At 38.2% G+C, this 17,643-nt stretch overlaps 1 protein-coding gene across 3 annotated transcripts in view; it reads left to right on the top strand.

Annotated features, from left to right (window-relative positions):
- CA1 (carbonic anhydrase 1) overlaps positions 1–17,643 on the top strand; it is a 55,210-nt gene that overhangs the window by 16,660 nt on the left and 20,907 nt on the right. The window contains exon 2 of one of the 3 annotated variants that reach the window (XM_032610674.1): positions 9,907–10,055. The exons of the other annotated variants lie outside the window; for them this stretch is intronic. The gene's annotated coding sequence lies outside the window, so the exon portion shown is untranslated. The remainder of the gene's footprint in view (positions 1–9,906; positions 10,056–17,643) is intronic. 3 annotated transcript variants of the gene reach the window in all.

The following is a 17,643-nucleotide window of genomic DNA, read 5'->3' as shown; positions in this document are numbered from 1 at the left end:
TTCTTTGAATGTTTTGTAGAATTTGCCAGTGAAAATTCTGGTTCTGGTCTTTTGTTTCTTGTGTGCCTTTTGATTACCATTTCAATCTCCTGATTAGTAATCGGTCAATTTAGATTTTCTATTCCTTCATGGTCCAGTCCTGGAAGACCATATGTTTCTGGAAATTTATCTATTTCTTCTAGGTTGTGCAATTTGTTAGCATATAACTGTTCATAGTAGTCTATTCTGTGGTATCAGTTGTAACTTCTCTTTTATTTCTGATTTTATTTGAGCCCTCTCTTCTTTTCTTGACTTAGTTTTATTGATCTTTTCTATTGTAGTTTTGGCCTCTATTTCACTTATTCCTCTCTGACATTTATTATTTTCTTCCTTCTACTAATTTTGGTCTTTGTTCTTTTTCCAGTTCCTCTAGGTGTATAAAGTCAGATCATTTATTTGGAAATTATTTGTTTGCTTCTTTCTTGAGGTAGCCTGTATTGCTATGAACTTCCCTCTCAGAACCACTTTGCTGCATTCCTTAAATTTTGGTATGTTGTATTTCTGTTTTCATTTCTCTATAGGTATTTTTTAAATTTCTTCTTTGATTTCTTTGACTCACTGGTTATTCAGTAGCGTGTTGTCTAATCTCCATGTTTTTGTGGTTTTTCCAATTCTTTCCCTTGTGATCGATTTCTAGTTTCATACCATTGTGGTTGGAAAAGATGCTTGATGTGACTTTAATTTTCTTGAAATTATTGAGACTTGTTTTGTGACCTAACATGTGATCTATCCTGGAGAATGTTCCATGTGCACCCATGAAAAATGTGCATTCTTCTGCTTTTGGATGTAATGTTCTATATCTATATATATATCTATTAAGTGCATCTGATAATGTGTTATTTTAGTCTGCTCTTTCCTTATTGATTTTCTGTCTGGATGGTCAATCTATTGATGTAAGTGTGGTGTTAAAGTCTCCTACTATTATTGTAATGGACCCTTTAGGTCTATTAATATCTGCTTTATATATGTTGGTACTCCTATGTTGGCAGCATATATATTTATAAATGTTATATCTTCTTGCTTATTGACCATTTTATCATTATGTAATGCTTTTGTTTTTTATTATAGTCTTTAAAGTCTATTTTGTCTGATATGTGTATAACTACTGTAGCTTTCTTTTATTTGTGTTTGCATGGAATATCTTTTTCTAACCCTTCACTTTCAGTCTGTGTGTCCCCACTTCTGAAGTGAGTCTCTTGTAGGCAGCATATAGATTTTTTTAAATCTATTCATCCATTCTGTGTCTTTTGATTGGAGAATTTTGTCCACTTACATTTAGAGTAATTATTGAGAGGTATGTACTTATTGCAAATTTGTTCACTGTTTTCTGGTTGTTTTGTGGTACCTCTCTGTTTCTTTCTGCTTCTCTTGCTCTCTTCCCTTGTGTCTTGGTAGCTTTCTGCAGTGTTATGTTTAGATTCCTTTTTCATTTCTTTTTGAGTATTTACTATAAGATTTTTCCCTGTAGTCAACCATGAGGCTCACATATAACATCTTATGTAAGTAGTTTATAGCAACTTAAATTTGAATACATTCCAAAGCTTTATTTTCCCCCCTATTATACTTTTGATGATACACTTTACATCTTTTTAGTTTATGTACCTCTTAGCTAATTCTTGTAATTTTAGTTAATTTTACTAGTTTTGTCTTTAACTTGTATGCCTGCTTTATAAGTGATTGATACACTACCTTTATTATATATTTACCTTTTCCAGTGAGATTTTTACTTTCATACATTTTCTTATTATTAATTAGTACCATTTCTTTCAGCTTAAAGAGCCCCTTTTAACATTGTCGGGCCAATATAGTGGTGGTGAACTCCCTTAGCTTTTGTTTGTCTGAGAAACTTTTAAACTTTCCTTCAGTTATGAGTGATAACATTGTTGGGTAGAGAATTCTTGATTTGAAAGATGCTTTTTTCCTTTTAGCACTTTGAATATGTCATGTTACTGTCTCTGGCCTGTAAGCTTTCTGCTGAAAAATCTGCTGATAGCCTTACAGGGTTTCCTGTGTATATAACAAATTGTTTTTCTCTTGCTGCTTTTAGGATTGTCTCTTTATACTTCATTTTTACCATTTTAATTATAATGTGTCTTGGTGTGTGTCTCTTTGAGTTCATCACATTTGAAACACTCTGGGCTTCTTGGGCCTGAATATCTGTTTCTTTTACAGATTAAGGAAGTTTTCAGCCACTATATCTTCAAATAATTTTTCTTCTCTCTTGTCCTTCAGGGACCCCCTATAATGTGAATGTTATTCTGTTTGATGTTGTACCAAAAGTCCCTTAAAGTATCTTCCCTATTTTAAATTCTGTTTTTGTTTTGCTGCTCTGTCTGGGTGAGTTCCATTGCTTTGTCTTCCAGCTCATTGATTCATTCCTCTACTTCATCCCATCTGCTGTTGAATTCCTCTGGTGTATTTTTCAGTTCAATTATAACTTGTTTGGCATTTTCTTATATTTTCTGTCTCTTTGTTGAAGTTCTCACTGTGTGCTCCATTCATTTCCTAAGTTCAGTGAACATCTTTATGACCAATTACTTTTAGCATTTTACCAGGTAGATTGCTTATCTATGTTTTCTTTAGATCATTTTCTGAGGTTTTGTCTTGTTGTTTTGATAGGAACATATTTCTGTGTCTCCTCATTTTGCCTAATTCTCTGTTTTTGTTTTTATGTACTGAGTAAATCTGCTGCCTCTCCCAGTCTTAAAGGAGTACACTTATGTAGGATATGTCCTGTGAGGCTCAGAAGTGCACTCCCAACTATCCACCAGAGCCAGATGCTCAAGTGATGTCTCCTATGTGGGCTGCATACACTCTCCTGTTGTGGTAAGGCTGAAGCTGCTGCTGCAGTGCACTGGATAGCCCCTGGAATGGCTCTGGAACCCAGCCATGACAGCTGCTGGGCATTGGTGGGCAGAGCTGGACCTCAGAACTGCTATGGGGCCTGGCCATGGATGCTGCCAGGTGCTGGTGGATGTGGTTATTGCCCAATCAGCTGTAAGTCCTGGCTAGGTTGCAGGGGTGAGCAAGACTCTCTGCAGGTGTGCCCACTGGGGCTAATATGTTAGATGGAGATTTCCAAAATGCCACCTGTGCTGACATTAACAAGGTGGCTCCTGTCAGTGTCTCAGTCCCCAGAGAGAGCATTCCAACTGGTCCCTGCCTCTCCAGCAGATACTTCAAAGTTAGTAAGTGGATCTCCTTTACCTATGGTCCATGCAATTTTCAATCTAATGCTTTTGTGCTGGTTTTGGGGTCAAGTCTGTGTGCAAGCCCTTTAAGAGTGAGTTTCCCATTCCCTGTAGTTTTAATAGTTTTCCTGGATTTCCCATTGATCTTCAAAGCCAGGTGTTTTGGAAGCTCATCTCTTCTGTGCAAGATCTAAGGGTTGGGATGCCTGATGTGGAGTTCAAATCTCTTTCTTCTCAGGGAAAATAATCTTACCTTTGTGATCCTTCCTGACTGTGGATCACCAAGGCTGGGATATGGTTTTTTCCTCAGCATGACCATATCTCAATTTTTCCTACCTATCTCAATGATACCGTTTTACCCTTTGTTGTGGAGACTCTGTTCATCTAATTTTCATGTCCTATTCAGAGGGAATTATTCCATATGTAGTTGCAGATTTGTTGTGTCTTTGGGAGAAGATGACTTCAGGATCTTTGTAGGCCACCATCTTGAACCCACCTCCTGGGCCAATTTTGATATTTAATTTTCACCTGATAGGTTGACAAGTAAAGGTGAGTAGTGTCTTTAAAACACATGTATGCCTACTTTCAGGGGATGCTGGTATTTCAACTTATAAATAAAATCTGGTTGGCTTAATTTTCTATTTAATATATGAAAAAGTGACTATTTCATGCATGTAGGGTTGCAGGTGATTAAAAAAACCTATAAAATCTCATATTTTTTATTTTCCTGGAAGAAGTTATAGGAAAAGGACTATGTAATTTGTTCCCAAAGACTGGCTGACAAAAATTTAATGGAGCTTAAACTGTTCTTTCTGTATCTTTATGTCTTTTGTTTTTTAATTTCTTCCATTTAACCAAATGCTACAACCAAGAAACATAATCTGTCTGGAACATTACCACAAGCTCTCTGGTTCCTCCAAGGAATTTGGTCTCCTCATTGGTATGTCATATATAACACTAGTAAATGTTTTTTTAGCCAGTTGTGCTTACTTTAGGGCTCAGTTTTCAGAGAATCTGGGTATTCCAGAGTAACTGAAGGAGGCCAGTGTTCATCATGGGCCATGGTAAAATGAGCTTTACTATAACTTTCACTAAGTTGTCAACTAGATGTAAAGTACCACTGTAAGCAGCTTCCACTGGGTTCTTGCAAAGCTGAAGAGAAAAGAAAATAATCTTCAACAAAATTGGTCTTCTGTTTCTCCAGCAACACTTTCTGCCTCACTTTTATCTCCATGTTAACCTTTCTTTTAGTTTGAGGCCCTTTGTTTTTCTCCTTTCAAACCCTCTCCACCAATTATAATTAAAATTCAAAAGGTCCTGATGTTATCATTTGCATTTGGTCAAACCTCATTTTTCTTTATGTTAACTAATCCAGGTTTTTCTATTTTTAAGTATAACTTATATTTCCCTAGGCCTCACCCACCAACCTATAAGGCAAATTAAATCACTGATTTCTTGATCTGACCTGCTAGAATAAGATTCTCTATACTCCCACCTCATTCAAAACCTCACCCCATTTTCACCCTTGGAGTCTTTCAGGATGTTTTGTATGTTTAGAGGCAAGTCTGCTCATGTTCCTTCATCTGTCTTCCTGTTATATTCTTACTTACCTCAAAAGCAGTTTGAGAGGTGTCATCCCACTACCTTGGCTGCTGAAAACCTTTGTGGGAATGCTACATCCCTGACTAGGGTAAAATCCATGCATTTTTTTCCCCCAACTGCACTACTTCAAGGTATCAAGGTATCAAGTTACAGTTTACTTCTTTCAGTTCCCACTGTGTTCAAGGTACTATGTGGTATTTTGTGAACTAATGGGTCGAATGTCTCCCAAGTTTTGTGAACTAATGGGTCGAATGTCTCCCAAGTTGTCGCAATTTGTCAGCTGGGCCCTTAGACAATTTTGCTTTGGCCTCTGATCTTACAAAATCCATTTTAAAGATAGTTTCTTTGGCTTCTACCTGTCATTTTGCTTTTTTTTTTTTTTTAAGGAAATAAGAACTTATTGATACAATTAAAGCTCTTAATCTATACCTCCTGTTCTTTTTCTATTTTTTCCTTCCTAGAGGTGACCATGATCACCTGAAATTCATGGTTACTTTCCTCAATTATATTGTTTGTTATTACTACATAGTATAAATCCATAAATAATATTTTGCATTGTTATGTATATTTTACACTTTATGTAATTGGTGTTATACTATATCCATTGTTATCCAATTTAACTTTTTTTGCTTAGTTTGCTTACATTTTTGAGATTTATCTGTGTTGATGCATATAGTTCTGTTTATACTCCATTGTAGGGCAATGTCACAATGTATTTGCCCATTTCTCTGTTAGATGATATTTGTTTCCAGCTTTTAGCTATTAACTACTGCAAAAAAATGTTTTAATAATTCTGTTTTCCTTCTAAAGGGATTTGAAGCAATTGTAGTGTGGAAAACTTAGAAGGAGGTATTCTTCAGCGATTGTGGTTATAGCTGTCACTGAAGGTACTTGGGGTGGGGTATAGTTTGGGAAAAGAGCGGTGAGAAGAAAGAGTTGCTTTCCTAGAATATTCCTTCCTTTTCTCTTATCTTCTCCCTGACTGTAACAATGTTTGCCTCTCCTCTTTCTGCCATTAAGGTTCTCGTATATTACCAATCCAGATCCTATCTAATCTCTTATAGTAGAAATAGTCTGCTTTTGGAATTTCTACCTCTATGAAAGTTTAAACAAAGTGGTATAACCCAACTAAACTTTATTTTTCTGATCCATAAAAATTAAAATGATATTAATGACTTAAGAGTGTTATTGTGAGGAATGAAAGATAATATCTGGGGCCTTATGGCAGACTGGACTCTTCCCAAAGATAGCTAGAGTAGATCCCATCCTGTTGAACCTGGGGGGCTCTGTGACTTAGGACCTCTTAACATGATTTCTACAGCAGAGGATCAACTTTTTAAATGGAGGCTCAGGCCTCCAAGAGATTATTTCTGGAGAAAGAAAGTAGAAGGTGTCAGTCTCGAGGCCTGAGCCTGGAAATCAGTAAAGATTCTTTCACCATATTCCATTAGTCAAAACATCAATAGATGACTGGAATAGCCCCCTAAATGATCCCTTCAATCATAAATTCTTTCTTTCTTTCAAGCCTATTAATAATTTCCCATCACATTTAATATAAAATAACTTTACATGTTTAAGGCTCTGAATGATTGTTTCCCTGTCTACTTCTCTAAACCCATTTCATATCACTTTTCCCTGCTCACTGTGCTTCAGCTTTGGTCCAGTTCTTTTGCAGGTAACAGATCACCCAAAAACTCTGTGATTTAAAGCAACTATTTTTTATCTCACATTTCTGTGGTGTGGGCGTTCAGGGGATTAGGAGGGTTGTTCTTCTGGTTTTGCCACTCATGCAGCTGTATTTAACCAGAAGATCAGCAGGAAGAAAAGTTTAACTGGGACTCTGGGATGACAGGGCTTTGCTCTCCAAGTGGTATTTCCATTTGAAGGAGGCAAGACCAGACAGGGCTCTCTCTCATGGCTCATCTGTGTTCCGAATAAGCACTTATCAAACTTATGTTGTTCATGGATGCCCCATTGGCCAAAGAAGTCATGTGGCCAAGCCCAAAGTCAATGTGGGAGACAGCTTCATAAGAGCATGGATGCCAGGAGGCAAGATTCATTGGGGGCCATTAATGTGACAAGACCCAAAGGCCTGATTTCATTTCCTAGAATACACCAAGTTCTTTTATACTTTAGGGTCTTTCCATAGTTTCTTTTTTTAGGCATTCAACAAATATTTAGATACCCACAGGTACTAGACAAAGTGCTCAGGACTCTTATGAGGTTTTCCTTCTAAGGAGGGGAGACACACAGTAAGCAAGTGCAACGACAAACAAGATAATTTTAGATGGTGATAAGAGCTCTGAAGAAATAAATCAGGGTAATGGGTAGAAAGTGACTGGCAAAAGTGAAGAAGTTAAGTTTAGAAAGGTCAGGAAGATCTGAGTGGATGGCACTGAATCTGAAATCCGAATGATGAGAAGGAGCCAGCAACAGGGCGTTACAGGCAAGGAGTATTTCAAGCAGAAGAAACAGCTCCTGTATTTCCACCACTACCCCCCCCCCCCCCCCCCCCCCCCGCCACCTCCTGACTTCCTCTTTACACAGCTGGTGCTTTCTCATCTCAGCTTGAAGATCACTATTTTCAATAGGCTTTCTTTGTCTGCCTAATCTAAAGCATCCTATTCTTGCCCTCACTACTCCCTACCCAGTTTACTCAAAGAATTTACGATTTTCAGTAATTTTCTTGTTGTTTACTTATTTATTATAAGTCCCCAATAAGCTATAATACCCTAGGGTCATGTCCCAACATTTCCTGAATATTTTCGTACAACAATGATTATTCAGCATTCAAATATAATTGCTAAATGAATAAATAAATGAATTAACATAGTAAGTCCCAGTCTGAAAGTGTGACCACAAATGCCTGGAGTAGGACATCTTCATATGTCCGATTCCTGATGGGTCCAGACTACTGTTGTCCTTCTCGTTCCAGGTTAGTTTGGGACTATCCACTTTCTGGGGATTTCATTTTCCGAAGCTCTTTGGAACTTCCAGGACTCTGAGCTTAGGTCAGCACTGCCCTGTCTACCCTAACAGGTTTCTATAAATTTAAATTCCAGAAAGGAAGCTTTGGGGTATTGATCCTTATTCCTTAAGGAACTCTCCTGGGATTCTTATACTAAATTCCTACCTCTCTCTCCTGCTACTTTCAAATTCTTCATGAAAAATAAAAGATTTAAATTCTATTTCATTAGACTTCACCTCCATAAATAATGATAACAGCTGTCATCCTAGTTTGCTTACCAGGTACCAGATACTTGAAACATAATTTAGCCCTCACTACAGTCCTGCAAGGTAGGAATTATTTTCCTCATTTTTCAGATGAGGTAACAGAGACTTACAGAGGTCAAGAAACTTCCACAGTGTCATCTAAGGATTAAATGGTAGAGCAGGTATTTAGACCCTTGAGTCTAGATCTGACTGTTTTCCTACCACTCACATTGCTGTTGTGTTGACCCGCTCAACATAGGAGAGGGAAATACAGGTCCACTATGACTTGCTTCCAACCCTGAAATCCCAAACTTTCTGAAAACCAAGTTTTTCTGCAAAAATCTGACCCGACTTGACCTGAACTCATTTGTGAACAAAACTTGACCTGAACTGATATGAAGCTAATTATAGTCCTTATTTATTCCACTTATTATGACTGCTTATACATTTTGTTATAAAAATAGTAATGTGTTAAATTACAGGGTGCTCCACCAGGCACCACTGAGGGCATTACTTATATAATATTTGCATTGTAATGCTCTTATAAGATCTGAAACATTCTACAGTCTGAAGCACATGTGGTCCCAAATGTTTCAGATGAGCAACTGGTAATCTGTTATATTTGTGAATGACTCTATAGTCCACAAAGCTTTTTCAAAGTTGAAGTAATTTTATATTATTTTCCTCTCGTGCACAAAGAGGAATTTAGGAAATTTTCTAATGTGCCTTATCTTCTTGCTTTCTTTAAAGTAACTTCATTCTGTGATTCCAAGGTATTATCTGTACTTGATCCCAAGAGAAGTGTGGGGTTATTTGTTCAAGCAAAAAGACATTTAATTTTAAAATTAAATAATATGTTAAGGGGGAAAGGTGAGGGCCAAAAAGGTATACCAAGAATACTATCTGTATTTTTTTGAAAGAGAAAATATATGCAGTTATTTTCATGTATATGCATCAACTAGAAGAGTATGAGCAAAACTGATAGCTTTATTTCTCTCTGGGATGATGGGAGGGAGATTTTTTTACTTTGTACCCTTTCATAAGTTTAGAACAAAATGAACTTATTATCCATTCAAAAAATTAAAGTCATAAATAAATATATCCATGAATGATTTTTCACAATGTGTGAGAGACTTAAGACACAAATGCTACCCAAGTCAGCTGAGTTACAAGTGCACAGCCTGGCATTAGTCATTAGTGTGGCACATAATAAATGGCTCATGTTCTTCTTGCTTTCACCTTTTTCCCATTTAGGCCAGATGTTTTTCCACACATTTTTGACCACTGAAGAGCACACACTGGCCTTTGTTTTTGGCTCATGCCTGGCTGCACTATCCCTCGGTCGCTTAGGTCCCCAGACAGTATTCTTCTCTGGCAAGTACTCTCAGCCTGTGGCCTAAGTGGTTATCTGAGCCTGAATTCAACTAATGGTCACAGAACAGGATAGAATAAAAGGATTCTGGATGAGAAGCTGGGCTAAGCTGGCAGGCAGGGGATGGGCAGAGAAGACACATGGGTCCTGAGGCAGGCAGCAGTCCATCTGTGATGGCCATCCCCAGACAAAGGCAAGGTCAGAGTCCAGGTGGGAGGTCCAGAGAGCAAAGCTTCTCTGGATGGCATTGGATAGAACTGAACCTGGGCGTACAAGTGTAGGTTTGACATTCAAGCCAGGCACTAAAAACAGAGTTAAACTTCCAGAAAAGACAGGTTCACACATGTTTACTCCAGAATGGAACTATGACATCCCCTCTGGACTGGTTTTAAGCACTTTTCCTCCTGAGGACAAATCAGAGAGAGGCAGGAATCTGTAAGTGTTACTTGTCACATGTAGTGAATGTGATTCTCTCCCTCCCACATGCAGTGCTGTCCAGCCCAATTTTATACCCTAAGAAGTGATGGATCACCGAAGTCCCAACAAACTTTCACTGTCCATTGCCTGGAGTTGGGTTGAATGATCTGGGGGCAGCCCTGATGATTAAGGAGGCAGGCTGGTGACCTTAATTGATGTGTGTGAGTAATTGTGAGTCACGAAGTCAATCCATAGCTCATTTCGACAACCATAATTTGTGGTGCCCGACTGCCGTGGTACCATTTGTCTTATGTTTTGTTCATATTATGATGAGGGGATTAAGTTGTGCTCAATGTAGCTTTCTCTAGACACTGCAATTCAAGTCTTCGGTGAGTAGCTGCATTTCAATCCTACTAAATTTAATAGATTTAAATATTTTTTCAGGTGCATGCATTTATCATCAATCTTTGCATTGGCTCAAGCAGCCTTACCAGTAACAAAAATAATATATCACTACCTTAACTCTAGGTTCTCTGAAGAGGTAGTGGAAAGAATTGGATTTTCAAGCTCACTTTGGAAGAGGCAAGTAGGAAGGAGACTGAAAGCAGATCGTAAATCAGTTGGTTTAGGCAGGACACCTGCCCCGTCAGTCTCAGCTACATCCAAATGGAAAAATGGGTGATCTAGGATTACCCTCGCGCAATGCCAATGGCCAAGGCACTGAAAGGTCACGTCTATTATGGTTGGCATTTCTCTCCCCACTGGGCTGTTTTTTGAGTGGATGTCATACTCATCTCATATAGAAGGCATGTTCATCATGCCAGAACATTGCTGCTAATATTTGATCTAGTAAAAGTCACCTTATCTTTTCTTCAAGCTTTATGATATTTAACGGCTGCTAAATGATGATTTCCTTTCTTCCTCACCACTCCAACTTTATGTTTTAATGCCTTGAATCCTTAAGCAAAGTTTTATTTGCCACCTCTTATTTTAAACTTAGAATGATTCTTTTAAAAATGTAGTAACCAAAATAAATGGCACAGTCAGCCTTATTTCCAGGAGTGATTTTATGTTAATAGTTGATGCTCCTTTGAAAGGAGCCACTGGCCTTTATTAATAATATCATGCTCACCAGCAAACAACTTGGCACTATATTTGTAGTATCAGAAGTTGGGGGAGGACTAGAAACACAATCTTAAGCAAAAAACAAAATTAGGATTGAAAAGTGTAGCAACAGCTGGTGCCAACTGCAAGCAACCGCACAGTTGAATCTTGTCCAACTCTGAGGGAGATCTCTGAGAACTCTTGGAGCCTGCAACAGGAGCAACAAAAGACCACATTGTAAGAACGTCAAATGTAAACCCAGCTAGCTAGCACCCCCAAAAATTACCAACAGGAGGAACTGATAACATTGCCAGGATTTCATCTTCCCCAGATCAAATCACTGCATAAAATCAGCCCTATTTGTTCTAGGAAGTTTATGCTCATAAGCTTCATTCTAACTGGAGATTTGTTCATAGCCGCTAAGGCCCTTAAGGAGTCCTTTGGACTCTGTGGGTCTCCATTTTAAAAGCATTACTGACATGAACCTGGGGAAGTGTTTTTCCTGGAGTTCTTTCTCACCGGACTGGTTCCGGCTGCCTCCTGGGTGATGACGGAAAACTGAGGCACTAACCTACATGTCATTGCCTCATTTTGTAATCCTCAGGCAGTTGCACAAAGGTTGTGTGGAACTTTACCAAGTAGTTAAAGGCACAGTCTGGGACAGTCTTAAAGGACTTAGGATTGTTACTGAACTACCTAACTATTGCATACTAAGGAGCTCCACCACAGACCAGATAAATGAGGTGTAAGGGAATGCAATCAACACCTTTTCACTCTCAACCCTGAAGTTTGGAAACCCAAGGCCTCTCAAGTCACAGTTGAGAACTGTTGCCCAAGTAGCCTCCCCAAAGTTTTCTGATTCCAGAAAGAAGCCCTAAGAAACTATAGGAAAAGACCCTGTGCACTCTCACTATGTGAGTCAGTGCTAAAGGAAGAGTTATATTTTATCAGAGATCTTCAAGAATTCTTAATATTCTTCACTTACTTGTAGCCAAGTCTATCTTTGAGATCAGCTTAGTATAAGTTATATAGTTAGGTAGCTCTCATTTGCCTAGAGCAACATTTTTTTTTTTTTTTTTTTGCGGTACACGGGCCTCTCACTGTTGTGGCCTCTCCCGTTACGGAGCACAGACTCCAGACGCGCAGGCTCAGTGGCCATGGCTCACAGGCCCAGCCGCTCTGCGGCATGTGGGATCCTCCCAGACCGGGGCATGAACCCATGTCCCCTGCATCAGCAGGCGGACTCTCAACCACTGTGCCACCAGGGATGCCCCCTAGAGCAACTTTTTTAAAAATTTAAAGAAAAGCAGAGAAAAGTCAGAATAAGACATATGGCCTTTAGCAACTAAATTACACAAGTAATCTCTTTACAGGAGACAGGATCTGGAAGGACTTTCATTAAAATCTTGCTATTTAGCCTTTAGCTAAAAGCAATGATTGTTTTTGAAATCTTGTTGTAGGGAGAATTTAATATAAATTTACTTTTTCTTCCTCCAGCCCTAGAAATATAAGGGAGGAGGATCTCTTATGTTCCATCCTGTGCTCTGATCCTTCACCCTAGGACTAGAAGAAATAAAGTAGATTTTTGTGGAAATGTGGAGATATATGTTCATGAGTTACACTGCAACCAGGGAGTTGAAATCATGTGTAGCTTGGTTTCTCTACAGAAATATTAGAAGGGTAGACACCGAAAGAACATCAAGAAGGATGTGTGATAGCTCTGTGGGCCTGGACAGCCTGGCTGTGGAGATGCAAAAACCCACAGCAGCCATCATTCAGGAAAGATGATGGCCCATATAGCACCCTGACCCCTTCCATGGACAAAAAACCAAGCCCTGTCTGTGTTGACATTAAGAAGTCTATTTTAAGGAAAATACAAAGACTGTTTGGGAGGTAATAACTAACCATATCACTGAACTCTTTTTTATTTTTTATTTATTTTTTTTTTTTTAAACATCTTTATTGGGGTATAATTGCTTTACAATGGTGTGTTAGTTTCTGCTTTACAACAAAGTGAATCAGCTATACATATACATATGTTCCCATATGTCTTCCCTCTTGCGTCTCCCTCCCTCCCACTCTCCCCATCCCACCCTTCCAGGCTGTCACAAAGCACCGAGCTAATATCCCTGTGCCTTGCGGCTGCTTCCCCCCAGCTATCTACCTTACTACGTTTGTTAGTGTGTATATGTCCATGACTCTCTCTCGCCCTGTCAAAACTCACCCTTCCCCCTCCCCATATCCTTAAGTCCGTTCTCCAGTAGGTCTGCGTCTTTATTCCTATCTTACCCCTAGGTTCTTCATGACATTTTTTTCCCTTAAATTCCATATATATGTGTTAGCATACGGTATTTGTCTTTGTCTTTCTGACTTACTTCACTCTGTATGACAGATTCTAGGTCTATCCATCTCATTACAAATAGCTCAATTTCATTTCTTTTTAAGGCTGAGTAATATTCCATTGTGTATATGTGCCACATCTTCTTTATCCATTCATCCGATGATGGGCGCTTAGGTTGTTTCCATGTCCTGGCTATTGTAAATAGAGCTGCAATGAACATTTTGGTACATGACTCTCTTTGAATTTTGGTTTTCTCAGGGTATATGCCAAGTAGTGGGATTGCTGGGTCATATGGTAATTCTATTTGTAGTTTTTTAAGGAACCTCCATACTGTTCTCCACAGTGGCTGAACCAATTCACATTCCCACCAGCAGTGCAAGAGTGTCCCCTTTTCTCCACACCCTCTCCAGCATTTATTGTTTCTTGATTTTTTGATGATGGCTATTCTGACTGGTGTGAGATGATATCTCATTGTAGTTTTGATTTGCATTTCTCTAATGATTAATGATGTTGAGCATTCTTTCATGTGTTTGTTGGCATTCTGTATATCTTCTTTGGAGAACTGTCTATTTAGGTCTTCTGCCCATTTTTGGATGGGGTTGTTTGTTTTTTTGTTATTGAGCTGCATGAGCTGCTTGTAAATTTTGGAGATTAATCCTTTGTCAGTTGCTTCATTTGCAAATGTTTTCTCCCATTCTGAGGGTTGTCTTTTGGTCTTGGTTATGGTTTCCTTTGCTGTGCAAAAGCTTTGAAGTTTCATTAGGTCCCATTTGTTTATTTTTGTTTTTATTTCCATTACTCTAGGAGGTGGGTCAGAAAGGATCTTGCTGTGATTTATGTCATAGAGTGTTCTTCCTATGTTTTCTTCTAAGAGTTTGATAGTTTCTGGCCTTACATTTAGGTCTTTAATCCATTTTGAGCTTATTTTTGTGTATGGTGTTAGGGAGTGATCTAATCTCATACTTTTACATGTACCTGTCCAGTTTTCCCAGCACCATTTATTGAAGAGGCTGTCCTTTCTCCACTGTACATTCCTGCCTCCTTTATCAAAGATAAGGTGTCCATATGTGCGTGAGTTTATCTCTGGGCTTTCTATCCTGTTCCACTGATCTGTCTTTCTGTTTTTGTGCCAGTACCATACTGTCTTGATTACTGTTGCTTTGTAATATAGTCTGAAGTCAGGGAGCCTGATTCCTCCAGCTCCTTTTTTCGTTCTCAAGATTGCTTTGGCTATTCGGGGTCTTTTGTGTTTCCATACAAATTGCGAAATTTTTTGTTCTAGTTCTGTGAAAAATGCCAGTGGTAGTTTGATAGGGATTGCATTGAATCTGTAGATTGCTTTGGGTAGTAGAGTCATTTTCACAATGTTGATTCTTCCCATCCAAGAACATGGTATATCTCTCCATCTATTTGTATCATCTTTAATTTCTTTCATCAGTGTCTTATAATTTTCTGCATACAGGTCTTTCGTATCCTTAGGTAGGTTTATTCCTAGATATTTTATTCTTTTTGTTGCAATGGTAAATGGGAGTGTTTTCTTGATTTCACTTTCAGATTTTTCATCATTAGTATATAGGAATGCCAGAGATTTCTGTGCATTAATTTTGTATCCTGCTACTTTACCAAATTCATTGATTAGCTCTAGTAGTTTTCTGGTAGCATCTTTAGGATTCTCTATGTATAGTATCATGTCATCTGCAAACAGTGACAGCTTTACTTCTTCTTGTCCAATTTGGATTCCTTTTATTTCCTTTTCTTCTCTGATTGCTGTGGCTAAAACTTCCAAAACTATGTTGAATAAGAGTGGTGAGAGTGGGCAACCTTGTCTTGTTCCTGATCTTAGTGGAAATGCTTTCAGTTTTTCACCATTGAGGATGATGTTTGCTGTGGGCTTGTCATATATGGCTTTTATTATGTTTAGGAAAGTTCCCTCTATGCCTACTTTCTGGAGGGTTTTTATCATAAATGGGTGTTGAATTTTGTCGAAAGCTTTCTCTGCATCTATTGAGATGATCATATGGTTTTTCTCCTTCAATTTGTTAATATAGTTTATCACATTGATAGATTTGCGTATATTGAAGAATCCTTGCATTCCTGGAATAAACCCCACTTGATCATGGTGTATGATCCTTTTAATGTGCTGTTGGATTCTGTTTGCTAGTATTTTGTTGAGGATTTTTGCATCTATGTTCATCAGTGATATTGGCCTGTAGTTTTCTTTCTTTGTGACATCCTTGTCTGGTTTTGGTATCAAGGTGATGGTGGCTTCGTAGAAGGAATTTGGGAGTGTTCCTCCCTCTGCTATATTTTGGAAGAGTTTGAGAAGGATAGGTGTTAGCTCTTCTCTAAACGTTTGATAGAATTCACCTGTGAAGCCATCTGGTCCTGGGCTTTTGTTTGTTGGAAGGTTTTTAATCACAGTTTCAATTTCAGTGCTTGTGATTGGTCTGTTCATATTTTCTATTTCTTCCTGATTCAGTCTTGGCAGGTTGTGCATTTCTAAGAATTTGTCCATTTCTTCCAGATTGTCCATTTTATTGGCATAGAGTTGCTTGTAGTAATCTCTCATGATTTTTTTTATTTCTGCAGTGTCAGTTGTTACTTCTCCTTTGTCATTTCTAATTCTATTGATTTGAGTCTTCTCCCTTTTTTTCTTGATGAGTCTGGCTAGTGGTTTATCTATTTTGTTTATCTTCTCAAAGAACCAGCTTTTAGTTTTATTGATCTTTGCTATTGTTTCCTTCATTTCTTTTTCATTTATTTCTGATCTGATTTTTATGATTTCTTTCCTTCTGCTAGCTTTGGGGTTTTTTTGTTCTTCTTTCTCTAATTGCTTGAGGTGCAAGGTTAGGTTGTTTATTCGAGATGTTTCCTGCTTCTTAAGGTGGGCTTGTATTGCTATAAACTTCCCCCTTAGAACTGCTTTTGCTGCATCCCATAGGTTTTGGGTCGTTGTGTCTCCATTGTCATTTGTTTCTAGGTATTTTTTTATTTCCTCTTTGATTTCTTCAGTGATCACTTCATTATTAAGTAGTGTATTGTTTAGCCTCCATGTGTTTGTATTTTTTACAGATCTTTTCCTGTAATTGATATCTAGTCTCATGGCGTTGTGGTCGGAAAAGATACTTGATACAATTTCAGTTTTCTTAAATTTACCAAGGCTTGATTTGTGACCCAAGATATGATCTATCCTGGAGAATGTTCCATGAGCACTTGAGAAAAATGTGTATTCTGTTGTTTTTGGATGGAGTGTCCTATAAACATCAATTAAGTCCATCTTGTTTAATGTATCATTTAAAGCTTGTGTTTCCTTATTTATTTTCATTTTGGATGATCTGTCCATGGGTGAAAGTGGGGTGTTAAAGTCCCCTACTATGAATGTGTTACTGTTGATCTCCCCTTTTATGGTTGTTAGTATTTGCCTTATGTATTGAGGTGCTCCTATGTTGGGTGCATAAATATTTACAATTGTTATATCTTCTTCTTGGATCGATCCCTTGATCATTATGTAGTGTCCTTCTTTGTCCCTTTTAATAGTCCTTATTTTAAAGTCTATTTTGTCTGATATGAGAATTGCTACTCCAGCTTTCTTTTGGTTTCCATTTGCATGGAATATCTTTTTCCATCCCCTTACTTTCAGTCTGTATGTGTCTCTAGTTCTGAAGTGGGTCTCTTGTAGACAGCATATATAAGGGTCTTGTTTTTGTATCCATTCAGCCAATCTGTGTCTTTTGGTGGGAGCATTTAGTCCATTTACATTTAAGGTAATTATTGATATGTATGTTCCTATTTCCATTTTATATATTGTTTTGGGTTCGCTACTATAGGTCATTTCCTTCTCTTGTGTTTCGTGTCTAGAGAAGTTCCTTTAGCATTTGTTGTAAAGCTGGTTTGGTGGTGCTGAACTCTCTCAGCTTTTGCTTGTCTGTAAAGGTTTTAATTTCTCCATCAAATGTGAATGAGATCCTTGCTGGGTAGAGTAGTCTTGGTTTCAGGCTATTCTCCTTCATCACTTTCAGTATGTCCTGCCACTCCCTTCTGGCTTGTAGGGTTTCTGCTGAGAGATCAGCTGTTAACCTTATGGGGATTCCCTTGTGTGTTATTTGTTGTTTTTCCCTTGCTGCTTTTAATATGCTTTCTTTGTATTTAATTTTTGACAGTTTGATTAATATGTGTCTTGGCGTGTTTCTCCTTGTATTTATCCTGTATGGGACCCTCTGTGCTTCCTGGACTTGATTAACTATTTCCTTTCCCATATTAGGGAAGTTTTCAACTATGATCTCTTCAAATATTTTCTCAGTCCCTTTCTTTCTTTCTTCTTCTTCTGGAACCCCTATAATTCGAATGTTGGTGCGTTTCATGTT

Source organism: Phocoena sinus, chromosome 17 (assembly GCF_008692025.1).
Source record: "Phocoena sinus isolate mPhoSin1 chromosome 17, mPhoSin1.pri, whole genome shotgun sequence".
NCBI classification, from domain to species: domain Eukaryota; kingdom Metazoa; phylum Chordata; class Mammalia; order Artiodactyla; family Phocoenidae; genus Phocoena; species Phocoena sinus.
The sequence above is the reverse complement of the archived record's forward strand: the minus strand, read 5'-3'. Positions and strand labels throughout refer to the sequence as shown.